Source organism: Pinus tabuliformis, chromosome 2_2 (genome assembly GCF_031772625.1).
Source record: "Pinus tabuliformis cultivar Carrire ecotype Pingquan chromosome 2_2, CPIR1, whole genome shotgun sequence".
NCBI lineage: Eukaryota > Viridiplantae > Streptophyta > Pinopsida > Pinales > Pinaceae > Pinus > Pinus tabuliformis.
In genome coordinates, this window is record NC_142300.1 from 1,028,822,140 (window position 1) to 1,028,837,444 (window position 15,305).

Consider the following 15,305-nt stretch of genomic DNA (forward strand, 5'->3'; position numbering starts at 1 on the left):
CAAGTAGCTTCCCCTCACTTAGGGCGAACTGTGATTTCTTGGGATTCCAAGAGAGGCCATACCTCCTGCATTTTTCAAAGGTGAGCTTTAAGTGGGCGATGTGCTCTTGATTAGTTTTGGAAAATACTATGATGTCATCCAATTAGAACACCAAGAATCTATATTTCTCCCCTACGAAAGTTATGTCCATGGCTCTCTAGAATGGGCCCTTGCATTAATAAGACCGAAGGGAACACGAGCATACATGAATGTTCTCAATAGGGTGGCGAAAGAAGTTTTATTTTGATCCTTGGGATGGACTTCCACCTGGTTGTAGCTAGAGAATCCATCCATCATGGGCATTCTAGCTGATCCAACCACCCTTTGCAATATATAATCCATATTGGTTAGCAGGTAGTTTTCTTTCAGCAACACCCTATTTAGATTTTTGAAATCAACACATAATGTTATTTCTTCACTCTTTTTCCAGACATGAACTAGGTTGGCCACCCATTCAGAGTACCTTAAAGGAACCATGATCTTTTCCTGTAGCATCATTCTCACCTCTATTTCAATGGAGAGAAGTAAGAGTGGATCTATCTGCCTAAGTTTATGTTTTCATGGCTTTATTCCACTCTTAAAAGGAATCTTATGTTGAATGATGTTAGTATCAAATTCGTTCAAATCCTCATAAGACCAAGAAAATATATCCTTATTAATTTTGAATAGATTTAAATACCTTTGTCTATATTGCTAGAGGATTCCTTTTGATAGTTTGATCATCTGGGGTTCCTCCTCTGATCCGATGTTGCATTCTTCTACTTGATCATCTATCTCTAGGGCTATTGGTTTGGAGACTATGTCATCCTTATTAAAAATACTTTCTAGTGGGACTAGTCCATGAGAGATGGTATTCCCTTTCAATTGCAAAATTTTGCGCCCAACCACCGTGTCTTTCCACGAATTGGCTTCTTGATTTGGGTCTTCCTCTTCTTGATCGATGGTAGAGTCGGTGAACTCCCCAATGACTTCTACGAATCTTTTCACCTTCTCATGATCCTCTAATTCCTACTAGTGCTTGACATTATTAAACATTGAAGGTCTATATATGACTTCTACCTCAAACCTAAGGAGCATATTTTTATGGGCCCTAAAACTTCTTGTAGCTATAGAAAGAGAGGCAACCATTATATTTCCTTCCCTAGGAAATTTTTTGATATTAAAGACGAGGAAGAAATTATCAATTAGATCCCACACTTCATTTCGATACGTCCTTAGTCTAGGGTGTCTAGCCTGGCATTGATTTCTGATCTTCCTTACGACCAACTCAGAGTCTCCATAGACCATTATGCATTCAATATTGATATTTTTTATCATTTGAAACCCAAGGAGAAATGATTCATACTTCACCATGTTGTTGGTCACCTCAAATTCCAGCTTGAATGAGAGAGGTATCAAGAATCCCTCCAGAGATACCAACAATATTCTTGCTCAATTTCCCTCTTTTGATTTTTCTCCATCGAAGTAAAATTTCCATACTTCATTTTCATTTCCACGCTGGTGCTCTAACTACCTTGTTAGGTGTACTAATGTTTCCTTTAGGAAGGTCTCATCTTCTTTTAGGAATAGGCAGGAGATTTCACTTTCCTTCCCATGCACTAGGGACTTTTCTAAGCCTTTAGCTGTGTTCACAGTTTTTACAAACCTGGATTCTCTGTACAACCTCCTTTCCTTGCCTCCAAAAGTGGGAATAGTGGCATAAGTAAGATCTAACTTGATAGAGACCCCCACCTTGGTACTCCAAGATCTATATAATACCATGTTGAACTGAGGAGTAATATCGACCACCACTATGCCCATTACCACACTCTTCACAAGGATCTGAGCCAGGCTTATCACCAGATCCTTTATCATCCCTAACCACTTGACTCTTTTAGAGTTAAAGGAGTAAAAGTCCTTGTATGGTCTGGTGATGTCCAAGCCCAGTTGTTCCATCACTGTTAATGGCATGAGGTTGTGTTAGGCTCCATAATCCAACATGAAGTTATGCAGTAAGAGGTCCTGGATTACTAGGGTCACATAGAAGTGTGCAGTAGAAAGATCCAACTCTTCCACATGCAGCAGAAAAATAACCATTGGCCTCTCCTCTTGGAGTTTTAAACTATCATGTGTTGGTGCTGAGGTAGGCGGATGCATGAATTGAGAGACTTGAGCTTTATAATTAGGCTAATTTAGAAGCTCAGTTAGGGGAACATGAGTTTTTACCATTTCAAGCTCCTTCTAGAGATTGAATGTCAGTTGGACTTTTTTGTACCTCCTTGCTCTACTCCTTCTTCCTTCCCACTGCCATTTTTCAGCAGAACATGTTCCTCCTTTTTTATGTGTCCCTCATAGCTATTTCTTTCCTTATTGACAAAGAATTTTATCTTGGAAGGGTCAGGATTTATCTTATCTTTCCCTTTATCTGGTAGTAGAGGAATAACTTGGGGAGAAGGTTCCTCTTGTTGCTCTAGTTCTCTTGACCTTTTCTTTCAATAGTTTGGATTACACCTACGTTGGGCTTGTGCTTACATTAAATCTGCAAATTGTTTGCAATAATAATATATATCTTCCTCATTCGTGGCTTCTTCTCTATCATGACTGGCCTCCTTGTGAGACATATTCTCATGTTCTTCTTCAAAAAGAGCAAAAAACAAATTTCCCTACATCTCCTTTCTATCCAACGATTTGTCCTCAAGGTATTCTTCTCAATATAGAGGATGAGGGATCTGATTGAGTTGTTCCTTCCTTTCCTCTGGAAGTATTTGCAATGGAGGCCTTGTATACTACAGTTTATAACCCTGACTATTGACTTGAGCATTCTATTTGGAGAGATTCTTGTTCCCAAGTTCAAGCTTTCCAACCTTATGTGATAAACTCCTCATGAGCTTGTCTAGCTCATTCCACTTCTAGTCTGGTTATTCTCTATCTCGACCAGAGGAGGATTCTTCTTCTTTCCCTCTTTTATTCTTAGTAGGTTCTTGCTTTCGTCTTGACCTTCATGCTGGGGAAAAGTTTGCTTCCATCTCCAATGCATCGATATGGATTTAATCTAGAGTTAGAGACTTCCTTTCCCTTAGTGTAAATCCAAATTCAGATTTAAGGGCTCCCAAAAAAGCTACTCGACCAGTAGCTAGAGGAGGCTTTATCTCGGCTGGCAAGTTATTGTACTGTCTGTTGAAACTTCCTACAAATTCTGAGATATCCTCTTTTGGATTCCTCTTTATGGCATTAAACTCTGTGAGGAGGTACTCATGGTTTCTCTTTTCACCCCATTTCTATGTGAAAGAGTTTTTGAGTTCCTCCTAGGTAGTGATGGAGGCATTGGGTAGGGATTTGAACCACTTTCTAACCTCTCCATCGAGGGATTGCACAAAATGTCTCATGACCACATCTAGTTGTTCCACGTTTAGGTTCTCAGCAACGACACTAAATTTTCCGATGCATATTCGTGTCATGTTATCATTTTATCCATTGAACCTAGGCAGATGCTTTAGGTAGTCATGGGGCATTGTAATTAGAGGTTGAGGTAAATTAAAAGGTGCATATTTATTTAGAAAAAACATGGAAGAGTGACCTAGATTAATGGATGGGGATTGAGACTTTCCTGAAGAACTTGGCCCAAAAACAAAATGGTAGGAGTGGCTAGACTGAAAGCAGGGTATATAAGCATTTTAGTAGTAATTCTTGAGTAGTGAGTATCAATAGGTTGAGATATGGATGAGGAGGATTCAAAGAATGATGGGATGGTAGTGCAAGAAGTAGAAGTTTTCTCCTTCCATATTTTTCTAAAAATTATTTTATCTGGGTCAGATACAAATGCGGCTTTCTAATGAGAGGTATATGAGGAAGTGTGAGGCTTCTTAAAAGCTAGGACGATGAATGATGATGGGGTTTCTGTGTAGTTTTCAAGGTGAAGTGGATGAAATCAGAACTTCTTTTCTCACCAACAAAAATAACGCTTAGTTTGTCATATCCCAGGTGAAAAATCCTTCAATACGTTCCTTGAGAATAGCACCAAAGATGTTGTAGCTCCCAGACATAGCCTTGGATTTCTTACAAGGCCAGTGCCTGGGCACATATAGATTTTGTTTATATCATATGATTTTCTCGAAATGGAGACATCACATATAATTTATATGTATATGTATATATATGTATATATATATATATGTATATACATAGATATACATAATATATATATACATATATATACACATATATATATATGTATATATATATATATGTATATATATATATATATATATATATATGTATATATATATATGTATATATATATATATATATATATATATATATATATGTATGTATATATATATATATATATATATATATATATATATATATAGATAGTGGGTTTGGTTCATTCACCTAAAGGAGTAAGACATGAATTTTGGTTACTTCCTCACATGTACAAATCTCATAAATATGTATAAAACAGTGGAGGCCGAGTAGTCCAAGGACTTACAATTTAATAAAATATTTGTAGAGGAGATGAGAGAGGATAAGGAAAAAGAGAGACGCATCACATAAAGCATAAGGATTCAATAATTCTACACTTAACACATAAAGCTTGAGGCATTAAGAATTTCTATAATTATTTGAGTTACAAGTAGATATAATGGATAAAGGATGGACTGACTGTTGTGATTCATGTACTGTAGATTTAAAGATATAATTTCAATAATCCATATAGGCGCCTACATTAACCTTGTCGATAGAAACGAATCTGCGATAGAGTTACATGCACTTGCATTAACATATTGATACAAATGAATCTGTGAGGAAACTTGAAATATTTCTAGTAGCTATGATTGCATGAATTCCGTAATAGAGGGATAACATATTGTAATACCTGAAGAGGGAATCACCACCATTTCCTTGATATTTTGAAGAATATGTATTACAAAGCCATACCGTTTAAAAATAACATGTAGTGTTCTCTTTAGAATTTATGAACCTTTGTTAAGTCTTTCTTTCTCCTATTTATCAGGACAGGAGGAGACTTGAACATTCGTTATGTCAAAATATCTTAGGTCAAGTCTTAGCTGCTAGGTTGACTAGCTTTCTCAGCCAGGGATGACTCTATGGCCCAAAAACATTATAGAATTAATTGCCTCATTGAAGGGAGGCATATTACAAGACACAAATTTAGTCAAAATAAAATGAACATGATAAGAAGATATCTTCATGCCCGTCCATGTGATTTCTTGTACTTCATTTTCTAGTTAGCTCATTGTTTAGCTTCATGTGCTTCTCAGTCAACTCCCATCATTTCTGACTTTAGTGCTTGAGCTATTCATTAGCTAAAGCTAGGAGTGGGCAACATCAGCTCCATGCCATAGTACTGGAATAGAAGACCCTTGGGCGATACTTCATCTCTCTTTGTTATGATACACCATGCCTGAGAATTAAATCCTCTTGAGCTACCAAGTCTCTTTTCAATCTTGCTAGTGCTGACCCTGATTCCATGTCACAATGGGCATTTTTGAATCAGCCCATACCGGTTTTGAATGCACCATCTGTTTGCGTTTTAGCCACAACTACTAACCCATCACACCTTTAAATCTATGTCCTACATTATCGATGCCCTGATATACCTATTGACGTTCTCTTGGTGGTAACATGGAGGAATTTCCAATGTTTCCCTTTTGTTGTAAAAATGTTGCAAAACAGACGACGCCCAATCCCCCTTATCCCCTTTCAATTTAGCCCCTTTTTGTAACTTTATTCGTATGAATGGGGGCTAGAACTAGTGGCTTAGCTTGAGGGTGCTAGAGTTCTTGAAGGATTTTGGAGGGGTTGTTTTCCTTTAATCCATGAAATCCCACACTTCGGTGCTTTCAACGGTTGCCTCTCATATTTCTTCTTAAACCATGTGATCGTCGATCTACAAGGTCAGGCCCACTAGAAGTATCGAAATCACACTACATGAGGGGAAGGCCCTTTACCTTTTTTTATAGGGTTGGCCGACTTGTCCAGATGCAAAAACTTTATAGGCCAAACCACATAACATATCGCATCCAAGGAGTTTTTCGCATATCGCAATCACAACATTAGAAGGGACATCAGTGGAGAGTGACCTTGCCTCATGCTATTGCCGATTGCCAATTAAGATGGGTGATGTCATCACTGGCACATGTCACCCTATGAGTGGTGACATGTGTTTCTCAGAAATGCCGCCCTTAGGACCCTGAAAATGTCCAATCCGCGTGACATGTATTCTGTTGAAAATAGCAACATGAAATGATAAAAATAGAATCTGGAAATTCTAATTTTAATTTGTCCTTGAATTAAAATTGTGAATTAAAATCGAATTTAGTCTCACCAGCTACTTGGAAAGAATTAATTAATTCATTATGGATTAATTAGTTGGAGAAATTCAAGTTAGAAATATTTCTGAAGTCATGCAAGAGTTATCACTTAAATTAAGGAGATAAGACTTAAGTTAAGGAGAGAAGATTGAGTTATATTTGAGTTGTAATTAGTTAACTCATCTTACTAAGTTAAGTCCAATTAAATTAGATCCAAATTGTTTGAGGAACTAATGGTGATTTATCAGTCAGTTGATGCATGCATGCACTCAATTAGTGTACTCTAGTTAACTGAAGATTCCCTCATCAGAAACTCATGCATGTCTATTCTAAGAAAGACCCAGTTGAGATTAAAGACAAGGATAGTGTACTATTAGTTGCATGAGTTTTCCTACAAAGAAAACTCATGCATGCAGAACGAATAATTTCCTTGAGGATTGCGTAGTTCTGACAGTGTGTGAGATCAGGTGATCATCCACTCGATGAATGAGTTTTCAACTTGGTTGAAGGAGAATCCTCCGAGAGGAACAACGCAAGGAAATAGGAGCTTGGAGGGCAGAGAGGAATGCTTGAGAGAAGCTAGGGTTTCTTGTGAGTATCTGTAAGGATTGTACTGAGACATGGCTAGTTGTGCGAGCTAAGGATTTGTATAATCTCTATGTATTTCCACCTTGTATGATAATACAGATAGTGGGGTTTTTAGCTGAGGCTTTCCCCAATGTATTCTCATGTGTACTATGCATTGATTCTTCTTCTTTTGGTTATATACGTTTAGCTCGATCTTGCTCAATTTTAATATGCTGAAAACTTTGACAGTAGAAGTAGGTTATAGTATTATTTTTTGACTTATATTGCATTATCAGATTAACCTACAGGCAGATTTTCTACATGGTCTTAGAGATAGATTTGTAGAGAACTTGCAGAATTTTTACATAGTATCGGGGTGTGGTTTATTTGAGCTGTGAATAGTATACTAAGAATAGAATTCAAAGTTTGAAGTTTGCGGTTGCAGGTGCAAATAGAATTCATATCATACTTCAATAGAGATGGGACATTATGCCACTAATTGCCCATCGAAAAAGTCTAAGAAGGGATCCTTGGAAGGATCGGAAGGTGAGGCATTAGCCTCTTAGTTTGAAATGGACTTTACCCTCATTGCATGCATGGTGTCATCAATGATGGGTTATGTTTGGTATATTGACAATGGAGCCCCATTCCACATGACCGGTGATAAAATGTTATTCAGTACCTTGGAGGAGAAATACCTCAAGATGCGCATAGAGATGGGTGACGATGGAAGGTATAATGTTTCAGGAGTGGGTATGATTGCTTTTCAGAGGGAGCGTGGACCTCCTATCACCTTGACAGATGTGAATTATGTGCTTGGACTTAAGAATAACTTGGTATCGGTCGTGATGTTGGAGGACGAAGGCTACGATGTTTTCTTCAGTAAGGGAAAGGTTTTCCATAGACACATCACCACGAGACAGGTGACATAGATTGGTTCATGAGTTAAGAACATGTATGCTCTTGAGGTTCAAGATCCATCCAAAGCCTTGAGGAGCAAAGAAAATGTTAGAGACCTGGTGGTTGAGAGGGAGACTAAATTCCCTCTCAACATGCAGCCCTACAAGAAGTCTGAGACAATTGTGGAGGAGCCACAATTGGAGAAGCGGAGAGGAGACCGAGTGAAGAGATCCACTCATGCAGATACCTCCATTATGGGGGAATTTTGATCCACGTGGGTAGAGGGATCACATGTAGCCATACCTCTAGGTGTGAGGTTGGGCGATGTGAAGTGATAGTCCCAAGAAGGCTGAAATTGGGTCGTACCTTGCTACAAGAGACCAAAGTACATAGTAGTGAGAGGAATTAGTGGGATTGATGTAGTCAGAGATCAAAGTGATAGTGGCTAGAGAAGTCAGATATTGAAGGGAACAGAGAATGATTGACAACAGTGCAGAAAGGCAGAGTTAGCAGAAGCGCAAAGTTTTCAGTTGACAGAGGCAATAACAGTCAGAGACTTTCATGACAGATGCATCATACTGATTCAGGTTGGATGATTTTTTGTTTCTAGAGTTGTTGGAGCAACAACACTAGAGAGAAGTGTTGCATGCATAACATTCCAAAGGTTCACGATTGGGATCGAGTTGAATTCCTTTCTTGTTGAGAGGGAGGGTTGAAAATAGCAATAGAAAATGATAAAAATAGAATCCAAAAATTTTAATTTTAATTTGTCCTTGAATTAAAATTGTGAATTAAAATCAAATTTAGTCTCACCAGCTGCTTGGAAATAATTAATTAATTCATTATGGATTAATTAGTTGGATAAATTCAAGTTAGAAGTCTTTCTAAAGTCATGAAAGAGTTATCCCTTAAATTAAGGAGATAAGATTGAGTTATAGTTGAGTTGTATTTAGTTAACTTAGTTTACTAAGTTAGGTCCAGTGAAATTAGTTCCAAACTATTTGAGGAACTAATGGTGAGTTATCAGTCAGTTGGTGCATTCATGCACTCAGCTAGTGTACTCCAGTTAACTGAAGATTCCCTCATCAGAAACTCATGCATGCCTATTCTGAGAAAGACCCAGTTGAGATTAAAGACAAGGACAATGTATTATTAGTTGCATGTGTTCTCCTATAAAGAAAACTCATGCATGCAGAAGGAATAATTTCCTTGAGGATTGCACAGTTTTGATAGTGAGTGGGATCAGGTGATCATCCATTGGGTGAATGAGTTTTCCACTTGGTTGAAGGAGAATCATCCCAAAGGAACAACGCAAGGAAATAGGAGCTTGGAGGGAAGAGAGGAAGGCTTGAGAGAAGCCAGGATTTCCTATGAGTATCTGTGAGGATTGTATTGAGAGCTGGCTAGATGTGAGAGCTAAGGCTTTGTATAATCTCTATGTATTTCCACCTTGTATGATAATACAGATAATGGGGTTTTTAGCTAAGGATTTCCCCAAAGTATTTTCATGTGTATTGTGCATTGATTCTTCTTCTTCTGGTTATATGTGTTCAGCTCGATCTTCCTCAATTTTAAGCTTCCACAAACTTTGATAGTGGAAGTAGGTTATAATATTATACTTTGGTTTATATTGCATTATCAGGTTAACGTACAGGCAGATGTTCTACATGGTCTTAGAGCTAGATTTGTAGAGAACTTGTAGAATTTCTACATGTTCTCTGTACTACCACATTCTCTGCCATGTGGATTCATAAGGACCAATGATATTCTGCCATGTGGCCCCATGGAGGAGAGATAAAAAGGCCTGCCCGACCTTGTTTTTTCTTTGGATTCCTTTGTTAATCCTTTTCTCGGCCCTTCTGGCACTTTACACTATTATCGCAGAATCACGATATTGCAAGTTTTTAAAGTGGTACCCCCACTAACCTGTCGATTGTCGATAGACCAGACCCGTCGATATGCGATATCACAATCGACTAATCACAAATTTCGTCGTTCTCCCCATTTTACTTCGGAGGAACACACCGATTTGCAATTGTGATGAGCTCCTGGACCTTCTATATCCTTCTCTCCTTCCCTTCAAAAGGCAATAGACCCTCTGAACTTTAACAAGCCATCTCTTTTGATCTAGAAATCCATTTTTGGACTTCCTTGAACCATTGGAAAGCTAGTTTTGGGCATTATGAAATGGAGAGGTTCCGATTTGGCTTCAAGTGATCCTATGGCTTGGAAGATGGCTTCAAAATTCACTGATTTTTGGAAACCTTAATCAATTGAAGACTCATAATGTGGTGAGTGAGAAAATATGCATACAACACTGCATATCCATCATGCACATAGTACAATATGTACATCGCACTGTGTATCCCATCATTGGATATGCAACATTCATACAACACTATATGTACTAACACCTTATACATAATATTGCATAATGAACATGTACACACACTACATACGTATGGACAATACAACATGAGCACATTCATCATAGATGCATCATGTACAACGTATACAACATATGCATAACAATAGTACCTCACATCCAAAAGAACATTGCCTCTACCAAGAAACCTTTCTTCCAATGTCTTATGCATGCTTGTTCCAACATGTTGGAGACCACACTGATTCCATTTTTCTAATGCATCACTCAACATTATCTATCATAACATAAACATAGGCATAATACAAACATACAATAACTATTCATATCTGCACAATATTTTCCTCATATGTTTGTCCTAACTACTCTTCCCAATTGATTCCTCATAAGCAATCATTCCTCCAGAAGAATGATTCCTGATGACCATGTCAAACAGTAAAGTACATACATACATATACATAAACATTAGCATAAAAAAATCATGATCCATGATGAACATGTCACATAACAATTTACATACATACATATATGCATATAATCATTAGAATAAAGCAATCATGATCATGACATAGCTACTAGATACCAAGGTCAAGGTTAAGATAACTCCCTTTATTCATGTACAACATGCATGAAATTGAGAACAACAGTTCCCAGCATATCCAAGAGATCTAGCACCTTAGATCCATATAACTTACCTTTTGTGGATACCTTCCTCATGTCCCTACATCCACTATCTATTTACAACAATTGACCCAACCAGGTGAATCGACTATCATATTCTTACCTTCTTCTGTGTGTACTCATGCATAGAGATTGATCTCAGTTCTTACATTACCTGTTAGGTTCCACTTAACTCTCACCGAGCTCCATCAACTTTCCTCTTCCCCAACCAATTCCCAAGAAACTCAAAACATAAAATGCAAGAGAGGAAACAACCACAAATAAAAGCATGAAAATCAATAACAATAGATGCTTGAAAACAAAGTGGTATGGCCATACAATATACATAAAAAAAAATTGCCAATCAAACACAATCAATCATGAGAGAAAAAAAACACAAGACTGACAGCAATCACCATGATTCAATCCCCATGGTTCCCAAGGAAAGATGAACCTAAGCCTTCTTCAAGATTTCGCGGAAATCACTTTCCCATGCAATCCCTTCCATCATTTTTCCATCAACACATAAATGACAGTGCATAAATAAGTGTAACAATACACTGGTTACCTTACCTTATTGTTCCAAGCATGTTTCTTGCGACTGAACACATAAATTCCATCTCTCAAGGGACTCCAATTCCCTTGAAAAATCCTCCTAGAACTAGAGACTAGCTAATATACATGTCAAGTACATGTTCATGACTATAGTACATATCCACATAATGGTAGACAAAATCAAGGTTAAGAATACTCCCTGTATGCAAGGCACTCACTCATTTGAAATTACAGTTTCCAAACATATCTAAAGGAATTCTTGTCCAATTCCTTTCTTTGACCCTTTTTACATTGTTACAATCAAGGCTTACTATGATTGTCACATCACCCAACTGTTAGTTATATAAACACATCAAGTATTACCTTTTCATGTGTTATGTAACCAGCTCACAAAATAGAAGAAAAGATAGATCAACAACTTCAAAATCAACCTCTTTGAGGGGGAAACCTCCTTTACATTACACAAATGAACAATTCTTGGATGATAAAAAGGACAATACCACCTTTCTATATATAGGAGTCTAAGGGGTTCCAATACAATTAGAGCCTACATAACAATAATATTATAGGGGCACAACAATAAAAATAGTGGGCTTCTATGGGGAATAATAATAACAACATGGGGACTATATGGGAAAAATAATAAAATAAGGGGGATGGAATAATAACAATAAGGGTTTACACTAGTAGTATAGTGACCTAATGATCTAGGAGGATCTCGTCAGATCAGTTGCACAGGTTCATCATCAGTGTGTAGTGTTGTCGTCAGTAATTCATTCTGGTGTCATTAAGTTTCTACAATGTTGTTAAGGCTCAGGTTGTCCAGGTGATGTTAATGGTTTTCATGGAAATGGGTTTGTATATCATTTTCAACAAGTGTTCATCGACAGTTCCACCAGGGTTGATCATTGATGTGGGTTTTGTCGTCCATTTACAAGGTTTGGTTGTCATCATGAGACAAATGTCGCTTTGTGACATTTGGTGGTAAATGGGTTTTTCTCTATTTGATGTAAAGTCCTAATGTAAAACCCTAAACCTAGAATCTAATGCAAACATTCAAAATGCATTAAAAACATTAAAACCCATGTACCAACATTGTATCAAACTATGACATAAAAACCTAAGTCTTAAACCTTTTAACCTAAACCCTAACCTAAGTCTACACCATCACCTAGTCCTAAACCCTATTTGGACCATTACAACATTGCATTGTATTAAACCTACATTAAAAAGTCCTAACCCTAGCTCTAAACCCTCTCGGCATATGTTAAAATAGATAAAACATTACAAAATAAAATACACAGTCCTAAACCGCTGACCATAACTGTGTCAGAACCGTGAGGGGTTAAGGCTCAACTGAGCAGATATGATCAACTATACTCAACCTTCACCGCGAGTGAGGATAGAAGTTGGCGGAGTGGTGTTAACCACATTAGCATGTACATGTGAGCGGGTAAAGGAGTTAACCGTCGGCTCGGAGATAACCGCAGTCCCTAACTGTAATGATCGGAGTTAGTTGTCACATGTTGCGGAAAGAATGCGAAGGTAGCCATAACCACCGTGCATATATGCCACTACGTGGTAGTCAGACAGTCGACTGCCAAGAGAACCAACTGTTCACATGGAAACAGTTGGCCAGCATGCAGTCAACCTAAACACCAATGGTTCTATTTTTAATATATGGTTATATTTAGGTTTTTGCGAAGTTTGTTAAAACAAGTTAAATCAAAGACCATGGCCTAATGACCCTAAGTGTCATTTCATGGTTAGACTGAAACCTCAAACCCTTCAATTTAGTAAATTCATGCCACACTTATTCCAAAGGAGTTCACATGTACCTGCAGGTATATAAGAGGCAGTTATTGTTCATCGAATAGGAGGGAGAGTGATTTTCATTTTTGTATGCAGATTCTGGAGGTTAAAGGCTATTTTTGTTTTCAGTGTAATAGGAGCATCCAGAGTCGGAATTGGGAACTGTGATAGGTGTTGGAAAGTTGTTTTAGAAAGCTATACTTTGATAGTAACTAGAAGTGCATGTGAGTAGATTTAGTTTGGTCAAATATTTGTGTAATCAACCTCTTTTGTTTCAATCCTAATAAAGTGATTGCCCATCGTGAAAGCGAACTCAGAGATGTAGTCCATTAGAGAAGAACTCCGTAATCCACTTTTCTTTCAAGTATCACTATGATTTTTCTGTTTTCACTTCTATTCTGCATCTTAGTGATGTTTTATTAGCTTTCGTAAAGTATTTCCTATTAAGAAATTCTCTCGATTTCCACACTTCCGATTAACAATCAATTCATTAATAGTTATTCAATTATACGTGAGTTTTAACTTATGATCATTTCAAATCATATAATTTGGTATCAAAGTAGGTTGTGTTTGTATAATTTTCCATTGAATATTCACCAGGTGAAAGTCACAATAAGGAGAAGGAATCCTTGAGCAAATCGATCCAGATATTAGAAAGCGATGAGTGATTCATAAGTTGACCATGACAGGATCCGATGCAGGTGAAAACACTAAAACTAAGATGAGTGATGAACAGTTTTAGCAAGCATTCTTGACCGTGCAACAAATGTTGGGATAATTGTATGAAAACAAGAAGGCGAGAGATGCAGCTTCTTCTTCAAAGACATCGAAGAAGGAAAAAGGTAAAGGAAAGGTTGATAAACCACCTTCACCTCCATCACTTCCATCATCATCATCTTCTTCTTATTCCAGTGAAAATTTTGAAACATAAAAGAAACCTAAGAAAAAATCTCTTTTGAAACTTGATGTAAATTTTGAGTTACCTATTTATGATGGAAAAATGAATCTTGAAAATCTAGATAACTAGATTAAGCAGTTAGAAGTGTATTGTCACATTCAGAACATTTCTAATGGTAAAATGAAAATTTAGTTAGCTACACTTAGAATGGGGGGAACAACTTTAATTTGGTGGGAAATTAAAACTCAGATATATGTAAGGTGTAAAGGAAAAGTCATCTCTTCATGGTCTAAGTTTTTAAAAGCTCTTAGGAAACAATTCTATCCTTTAGGATACATGTAGCAAGCTATTATTGATTGGCATCATCTGAGGTAAGGGAAAGGGAAGAGTGTTCAGGATTTTACTTAGTTGTTCAAAAAGAAAGCATTGGCCCTTGGTATTTCATTGCATACACACAAAACTTTGTTAAAATACATCGGCAGTTTACATTCATATTTGCAGCATACTTTATTGATGTTTAATCTTGATGATTTTGATGAAGTGTGTTTTCAGACCATACATATTGAATCAAGTGGAAAACCGTTCAAGTTTTCATGACAAGCATTTAAAGAGTTGGAAATCAAAGATTCCAATGACAATAAGAGGAAGAATAATTTGAAGAGAAAGAAATCAGCGATAGCTCAGAAGGAAATACCTACATGTTCTCATTGCTAGAGAATTGGTCATGATGAATCTAAGTGTTGGAAACTTCATCCAGAACTTAAGCCCAAAAATTTCCTTAAGGAGAAGGATGAAAAGAAGGAAATTACAGCAGTCCAACAAGATCTAGGTTCAAATTCAGGTGATGAAAGGAGGATAACTGCTATGGTTATGACAGGTAAAACATCTGGCACTAGATTAAGTTAAAAAACTATTGCATCTTCATGAAACATAAATCCTTGAAATGAGGATAAAAGAGTTGAATTTTTTAATGTAAGGATAACTTCTAAGCACATAAAGATAGATAAAATGTTTGAGAGTGGATCGCAGGCCAATATCATATTTGAATATTTAGTTAAATGTTTGGGTTTGAAACACGAAATCATCCAAGACCTTACCCATTAGGATGGCTAAATAAATAAACTCAAATAAAAGTCACCAAAGAGTGTCGATTAAGATTTTCCATTACCACTAATTA